The 9,410-nt window shown below is 30.4% G+C and overlaps 1 long non-coding RNA gene across 1 annotated transcript; it reads right to left on the bottom strand.

Moving 5' to 3' along the window:
- Positions 1 to 1,294: 1,294 nt before the first annotated feature.
- LOC112508486 lies at positions 1,295 to 2,136 on the bottom strand. The gene is made up of 3 exons (XR_003068770.1): positions 1,743 to 2,136; positions 1,483 to 1,640; positions 1,295 to 1,384 (listed from the first exon to the last, which is right to left on the bottom strand). It is a non-coding gene; the product is annotated as an uncharacterized LOC112508486 (long non-coding RNA).
- Positions 2,137 to 9,410: the final 7,274 nt, after the last annotated feature.

Below are 9,410 nucleotides of genomic sequence, written 5' to 3'. Positions count from 1 at the left end.
AACTTACCTGAGGTAGCAAATCAAGAGAAACATTAAACAAAGGACCAAACCTAATTCTTATTAAAACATTAAACATCATAATTTCAATGTTCTTTTACAGTGATTATAGAAAGCCAGTGTTCCATTACTGTTTGATTTTGGACATTGAATTGATGTGGTTAAGTATACATTTTAGTAATGTGAAGGTATGTCATACCATTTAACTTACTGTCAAAGTCACATGAATAGTGGAAGCATGCCTAAGTTGCATCCCATGTAGGCCTTCTTCCTTGAGAAAATATGTTTCCAGGTACCGACTACACGACCATATAAACCAAAAGGTTTAAGAATTAAAAAGTAGATTCAAAACTGTTAGCTATAACCAAGAAACGATGCTTGAAATCCATAGATTGTAGCAAAGATTGCAAGTCGAAACATGGTTCATTTGCAATTTTAAGTAATCGTGTTTTTTACCGTTTCCAGAACACCAAAAGATAGCAATCTCAATAGGAATAAGATAACATGACTTAAGTGCAAACATGGTTTGAATGCCTTTAAAGGTTCCACCAATAAGCTGTCGAAGGCCATCCACCTCTAAAACATGCTCATGATCACATCTAAAGGACATACAATTGTAGCTCAGATCATTCCTGCATATGTAGTACAATAAAAGATGTAATCAAAAGTTAATAACAAAAGCTCGGATCAAAAGCTACACTAAAAACCAAGCTTAATATTGAGAGAAACGTTCATATTCTATTAATGTGTTGTCCATTTACAGAGAAACAGTAATATTTATAGAAAGGAAGGGAACGGAATAGAGACATATGTCATATGAATTTAAGAAAGGTGAAGTGAAGAATAACGATATGTTGCCACAAACACACAATATTTTCAACAACAAACCTGAAAAAGAGATCAGATTATAGGATTGATTTGGCTTAACATGTTTTCTCAAATTATCATGTAAACTTCAAGACAATTTGTTGATACTTTTATCAGTTACAACTGCAGTATTTTTCCCATTCTTTACTCAAGTATGTTGTATTGAACAGTCTTCAAATTAAGTTTCGATGATCACAGTAAATGTATGTGATCCTTCAAAAATATATTTAAATAAAACTTTAAATTGGAATAACATAAAAGTTCAACTCCATGACCTTCTTCTTTAGAGTGTTGATCTCTTTCAACATTCTTTCACCCTGAACATCAAGCACATTCAAACAAGGAAATGTAGAAATCCCAATGATAACAACTAACCAGCTGCTAATCTAAACAAGATGCCAACATGTATAGACACCTTACATTTGTTTTAACTACTTCAACCAATCCAGATTCAATCACAGCCTCTAGCTTGTCGAGCCCTTTGAGGTCAAGTCCTTGGAGATCTTCTCCTTTCATTTGCCTGTCATAAGTGAGCATACACTGTTTTTAATAAATCAAATCAAATTTGCACACATTCAAAATTAATGGAAGAACAAGTGGAAAAACAACATTTTGTACCTCAATTTAGGGCTTTTTCTGCAAGTTCGTTGCTCAACATGGCATATTTCCTACTTTCTATCTAAGAAATGAACATTCATATGGAGTTCAATGAAGAAAAAAATAATACATCTGTAGTATCAATGATCTCTTCAGATCTTCATCAGTACCTCAAAAACCTAAAACAAGAAACAAACAAATTGATGGTGAGCTCAAAAACAGAACTTCAATGAAGATTCTAGAAAAAATAGTTTCAATGAACCCTTGAGGGGTTAAACTACCTTGTATAGCAACCCATACGCCTTTGGAAGGACCTCAAATAGTTCACAAGCAAGGCAAATGAAACCCTAGATCAAGATTCCATAACCAAGATGCAGTAAAGTAAATATCAAAATTGAGATTGAGAAATCGACAAAAACTTACCTGAGAAGGAGCGATGGAGATGATGGATTTGAATTGATCGAATTCAGAGCTTGAATCGTTATCCCACGATGGATGAGCGATAGAGAATTGAATGAGGAGAAGAAAGAAGGATTATAAGTGAACCCTAACTGAATTATATGATCTTGAATCGCAAATCGTCGTATAAGGAGCTTGAATCGTCATCTTGGGAAAATGAATTTATGAACCGGTCTAGGAAGAACGTCTAATAGGAATGATAAGGAGACCGTTCTTGGGAAGATGAAGGAGTCGTCTTGGGCCTTGGGACGTATGACAGGAGTGGCAATTGGCTTTTAAACTTTTAAGATTTTATGTATTAAAAGGTAGTATAGATGAAGAGGCACATTGGGAAGCAGCACATCTGATTTTGGGAGGATGAAGCATTTTTAAGTTGTACATGAAGCATAAGTAGTATTTTAAGACGTTTAAGACTTTAAGAGGCCATTTACCTAAACACTTACCTGGTAAGCACTTACCGGAAAAATTCAACACAATTATTTACTTACCGGGTAAGATTTTATTCACTAAAACGCATCATATGCAACAATTTATCCCGGTAAGCGCTAACCATAGTAAGAGTCATCGTTCTCACTTACCGGGTAAGACTCTCTATTCTTGTCTTAGCTCTTACTGGGTAAGAGTTTTAGTCCTTGCCATATTCATTCAGTAAAGTAAAGTGACTTGGTAAGCGCTTACTCGGGTAAGCATTTGGTAAATGGCACCTAAGACTTTGTGCATCACAAGATGGTACCTTATGCATTTAAGATTGTTTTAAGACTTTTCTTAAATCTGGTTAATAAGGTGGTATAGATATAGGGTACAATTCAAAGGATAACTGATTAGTTGGTGATAACTGTGAGATCCAATCTCAACCACAAATCAATGGATAAATTAGGAAACTAATATTTTTGATAATTTGACTTAAAATTATAATTAAATAGCATTTTAGATATTTTAAATTTTTTATCTCTCCTTTCTCTCTCCTACCTCTGGCCTCTAACAAACACCATATCCATGTGATACCCAAAATACACTAAGATACACGATCTAATACCCAAAATACACTAAGGGAGCGTTTAGTTTGCAGGAATATTTCTGAGAGATTTGGATTTGCAGGAGGGATTTGGATTTGGAGGGATTTGAATTTGGAGAGATTTGGATTGGATTAGATTTAAAATTCATTCCTGTGTTTGGTTTGCAGGATTTGGATTGGATTTGAAATGAAGCGGGAGGAAGAGATGGGAGGGAAGTGAGGTGAAGTGAAGCGGGAGGAAGCGATGGGAGGAAGCGCCTAGGATTTGAATTTCAAATCCACCCCTTTGCAAAGGATTTCCAAATCCCATGTTTAATGGATTTTCAAATCCTGACAATTTGACAAACTAAACATAGGATTGGAATGGATTTTAAATCCAAATCCCCCCAATTCCATTCCATTACTGCAAACCAAACGCACCCTAAGATACACGATCTAATACCCAAAATACACTAAGATATACGATCTAATACCCAAAATACACTAAGATACACGATCTAATATCCAAAATACACTAAGATACACGATGTAATATCCTTAATATTGAATTCTTAGATAGTAAAGAATCTAACACTAAGATGGATTATGATTGATTTAAAAGGTTTATAAAATTAACATAATAATTTAGATTAACATTTGATGTTTAAGAAAATAGATAAAAAAAATCTGATAATAATTATTTAAATAATTTTCTCATCATTAAAAAGGATAGTATTAGTGGGACATGAATATGATTGACCGGCCAAATTAGTATACGTGTCCCATTATAAATTCACGCAAAGGGCTACAATAGTCATTTCATAAAGACAGCTAACAACACACCAGCAGATGTCATATTTCTTCCTAACGACCTTCCTCTTTGTTTTTGTGGGGTCTCCAACAATTTTATAATCATTTCTCTTTTGAATTACAAGATAATTATAATTTTTTTTAATAATTATTAAAAAATATCTTTAAATTTCGTATTTTATAAAAGAATTATTTTACCAATCAAAAACTATATTAACCAAAATCATAAAATTGATTTGATTAGTAAAAGATAAAAAAATCAATAAAATAACAAAAACGTCTTATTTTAACGGAAATTTTTAACGATCATTAGAGATGAATTAAATCCAGACATTTTTACAAACCATGATATCATATTATAATTTCAAAAGTACAGAAAATAAATTGCAGTTTATTCAAATTTAATAATTATGTTATTAGTTTTATGTTCTTTTAAGTTAAAAAAATTATTTTATATATTTTTAAAAAATCTTGTCGGCAATTTTTTATATTGAAGTCAACATCAATTTTTTAAAGTCAAAATTTATATCCATATGTGTATATGTGTTTCTTTCAATGAGTTTTTTAGAGAGAGAAATTGATGTAATTTTCAATCAACTTTCTGATTTTAATTTTATTAACTATATTCGTATAACCATGAATGACATGAAGCTATCACAGGTAAACAACAATGACCACAAGCGTTTTAACAACGCTTGTTTTGGAATCTGAGGGAGATGAGATTTTTAATACATCCACGTGAGAGTTTTTTTTTATGTAAAAGTCATGGGCGAACCTACCATGGTGGCTACGATGGCACGTGCCATCGTATTATTTCTTCGTCGAAGGGTAAAAAAATTTAGGTTCGTGAAAGGTGCAACCGTTTTTATCTGTTGTGTGTCACCGTATGTATTTTGAAATTACAATGAGAACAAATTTTATTTGGTAGTGTTGGTTTGCAAGATTTTTATTCCACTCAAGACCCAAATTCAAATCTTGTTAGTGTCATTTTCTTAGTCAAATAGTGTCACCGATTGAAAGCAATTCCGTATATTTGTTTCTTATAGTCAACCGGTGCCATTGTATGAAATTTTTCCCTATACTTTTTTCTTATAATTAAATGGTGCCACCGTTTGAAAAACAAATCTGGGTCCGTCCCTGGTAAGAGTATTTAAAAGCTAAAGCTCCTAATCAATGTTGTGTGCATAAAGGGTTGTAATTTGTTGGGATGATATACAAAATTCTCTCTTTCTACTATTTTAATAGCCAACGAATATAACTGAGAAACAATCATACAGCAACACGAACAGAAACCTGTTCATACACAAGGCAATACTTTAACATATTCTCTAAACATTTATATAAAAAAAATCCAAGACTGTTACACTTCCCATGGTCTGCTCAAAATAAAGTGGTATAGACATAAAGCAAATCAGTTCCAAGGATGACCTTCTGCCTCTGACCTAGTTGATCTATAAAGTGCAAGGAAGAAAGTGATTTTTCTCTTGTAACTTGTTCATCCTGCTTCATTTAACTTTGTACCTCCTAATAATATAGTTAATTAGTTAGATATTTCATCACAAACTCCTCCATATGAATTAGATCGTTAAAGTTTCTGAAAACATCTATGCTCACGAAAGCCTTTAGAAATTTCAGCTAACTCTACTATATCTTTTATTGTTAAAAGAAATTAGTCTTCAGTTTTTAAATTGAAATTTAGTTAGTTTATACTTGTTAATAAGAGCATCTCCAACAGATTCCCTAAAATGGGGGACCAAAAATGGAAGTCTATAAAATGTTACATTTATCTCTAACAGATTCTCCATTTTTAAGAATCCAACATCGATTATGATATTAAAATATTTCATGAGAATATTATTTCTCTCTCTAAATATTTAATTTCAAAGTTTTTTATTGGTGGTCTTACTTGGTAATCATTTTTTTGGAGAAAAAATCATTCTTTCTCATACTTTCTCTATTTTGGAGAAACTATTGAAGCAAAATATTGGTTCAAAGTCCTCATTTTAAAGAAGTTGTTGGAGATGTTTTAAGTAACCAAAGGGAACATTTGTAAAGCCAGAGGAAAATATGATGTGTCTTTGGTCCATGACCATAAAGATAAAACTACAAGAAATAATAAATTATAGCAACATATTAAGTGGTAGAATAGAAATATAAAGGGAAAAAAACAAGAAACATGATACAAACAGATATATTCAGCATGCATCAAGAGCAATTTATTATGTTTTCAATGCAAAGGATTTGCTTCAGGAAGTAGTACATAAAAGATTTCTCGAGGAAGTTCAAAAACCTCTGTAGATGAAACAAACTTAACAGAAAATGAGAACAAACAAGCGAAAATGTTGAATCTAGATATACTGCCTACAATGGAAAGAGCATAAAGAAATTGTCAAACTAGATCAATTGGCATGATGAATCTAGATATGTCGGCAACAGTGGAAAGCGCATAAAGACTAAGCAATCTTGATCCCAACAATCAAAATATCTTATCAAATCCTTTAACAGAGGACGAACTAAAGATTTACAGAACAAATTCTACTAAAAAATGACTCATTATAGTTATAAATTTAAATCTTGAGACTTTGTTAACATATGCAATACTCTGGCAAAATCCTTGACTATTATCTACCAAAAATAGAGGAAACCCAACTTAACAACTCCCTCAATATGGTACTAACGGTGCACATTTTTGAACTATTTTTGCTCCTCTTCATCTTCTACATCTTAAACTAAAAAAGAAACAGACCCTGAGATTTGAGGGTTTCCATCTTTAATGTATAATCAAAGATCAACAATTACTAAACTATGTAAGAAATCTTAAATCAGGAGAAATTCCCAAAAGTATGAGAAAGAAAGAAACCAATAAAATCCTACCGAAAATGGAGAATAGAGACCTCGGTTTGGTTCTCTTTTGATCCTACAAAATAGGCCTCTGACCATAATAGAAGATTAACAGATAAGTGAGATGGAGAAATTTTAGATAAACAAGTAGGTAAACAAAATCGAGCCATGACAAATCGAGATGAATAACGCATAATGATAACCTTTAACCAAGAAAAGATTTGAGCAAAAGTGGAAGAGAAGAGAACCCTGACCGTACGAGAGCAACAATCGAGAATCGAATCACGAGACGATGAAGTAAAATGCAAGAATTAAAGAACCCTAACCGTATATATGGTTTTGAGTAAAGAATCAGTACATTGGAAGCTTGAATGTCATCTTGGGGAAACTGAATTAACTAGAAACTTCAAAAGTGCCCCTTACTTCCGATATATGGCTTTCCCCTAAGCCACGACGAAACAGCCCAAGCAAGAGTTATTTTCCTCATCCACTCATTTTAAACATTTTTGTTGCCTTATTTTATACGATTTTTAATATGATCCAAAATTTTATATTATATTTTATTTATTACTCGTTTCAGACGATCTATACTTTTAGTATATGTGTAGCAGAGCCTCCAAAAAAATTGGAATGACCCTGACTGCTAAATCTCACCACCTCTATAGATACACCCATTTATCTTTATAGTATGTAACTATTTATAACTCCAAACAGTAACCTTATACTTTGTCTCATTCATAGTACTATTAGATTGTAGTTACATAATTATATGAAATTATTAATATGTGATTATTTATAGGGGGTGTTATACAATTGGTTTATTTGTTTTAGTTTATTTAATTATCCGATAACCAAATGGAATAAGGTTTGATATATTCGATCCGGTTACCAGATAAGCCGTATAAGGATTTTTATTTTTGAAAAAGATTGTTGAACAAAGTTTGTTGGTTTCCTTTCTAAAAATGTTATATACGAAATGATTAGGATTTTATTGAATAAGTTATGAAATTAATATTATTTGAATTTCAAGAGAGTTTATAATATATTAGAAAGGCAATGCAGTAAAATACATCTAGATTTTAATGTTTCGTTTAATTATTTGTCTCTATCGATATACTACAATTTTATGTGGTCTTAAGAAAGTGATAATGTTTTTATTTTTGAAAAAAATATAAATTTGAAGATATCATAAAATTTTGAATATATTATATTGATATTAGTATCAAATTAACTATTTAAAAGTTTTCGTTTTTTTTTTTTTTTTTKTGTAATTTCTTTAATTCAATCTTTATTATAGTTTAACTTAGGCTTAATAATGAAGGTATTTATTTTTGGTTTAATAATATAATTTTTCATAAAAATAATAATTAAGTATTCTGTTAGAACTAAATGATTCATTTTAGATTTTTTTGTATTTAAAATGAGATGTTTATCATGTACTTAATTATGTTTATCCATAGTTAGTTATACGAATTTAAACATGGAGCTTTAATAAGTTGTACTTATGCATAATCTACTTGTAATCTTGAATTGTAAGTAATATGTATCAATAAACAGTACTTTATGCATAAAAATAATTTTTAAGAGTTTCTATCTATGAAAATAATTATATGTTGACTTATTCCGTTAATTTGGTTTAACCAAATTTGTAAAAAGTAATCGAAATCAAAACCAATAAGAATATTCTTATTCCATTAACAAAACTGTTTAATTTCAAAATCGAATAATTTGAACTTTGTTGGTGGGTTATTGAACTTTTACATGATTAGTGATTAAATGGTAATTTTACTTAGCTCTCTCAAGTCTATATGTCCTCAACGAGATGTAAAATGGGTCTCTCAATAAGTATGGAAAAAAAAATCATATATTGTTTTTATCATCAGAAATAGTGTTGAATTCATAAACTACTAATAATTCATAGAAAACTGGTTTTTCGAGTATTCTTAGACTCAAAATTAATCAATAATTATTTCTAAGTTAATATTGTCTACCATATCATTTTTGCATAGCATTGTAAATCTGTTGCATTGCCAAACACATTCTATGATATACTGTTATGAACCAAGCTCTCAATTGATTAACAAGAAGATCAAAGGAAGAAAGTAATCGGTTGTATGACACTACTGAAAAAAAGGGTATCACCGACGGATTTTTCTGGCGGAATTTCCGTCGGAAATATTTCTGACGGATTTCCGACGGATTTCCGACGGATCCCAAAAAAGTCAAAAAAAAGTCAACTTGTATCCATATCCGCCACAAATCCCCCACAAATTCCCCACTGAATTTTTTGGAAAAAAAAATTAAAATTATTTAAAACGGTTTTCAACGGATTTGTGACGGATTTCCGACGGATTTTTTACTTATTCAAAACCGTCACAAATCCGTCGCAAAATTTGTCTAATTTATTTTAAAAAATTTATTAGCGTTAATTAAAAACATTTTCCGACGGAATTTAATTTTTAATAAAAACAAATCGAATTCCGTCGGAAATCCATCGGAAAATGTTTTTGATTAACGCTAATTAAACCTTTATATATATTTATACTCTATATATATATATATATATATATATATCTTGTTATGAAAAAAATAAAAAATAAAACATTTTTTTCTTTTAAAATTTCCGACGGAATTTAATTTTTATTTAAAAATAAATAAATTCCGTCGAAAATCCGTCGGAAGTTTTAAACCTTTATATATATCTATTCTCTATATATATCTTGTTAGAAAAAAGATAAAAAAAAACATTTTTTTCTTTTAAAATTTTCGACGGAATTTAATTTTTATTTAAAAAAATTAAATTCCGTCGGAAATTTTAAATCTTTATATATATATATATATACAT

The sequence above is a fragment of the Cynara cardunculus genome, assembly GCF_001531365.2.
Source record: "Cynara cardunculus var. scolymus isolate 2C chromosome LG 3, CcrdV1, whole genome shotgun sequence".
Taxonomy (NCBI): domain Eukaryota; kingdom Viridiplantae; phylum Streptophyta; class Magnoliopsida; order Asterales; family Asteraceae; genus Cynara; species Cynara cardunculus.
This window is presented reverse-complemented; position numbering and strand designations above follow the sequence as displayed.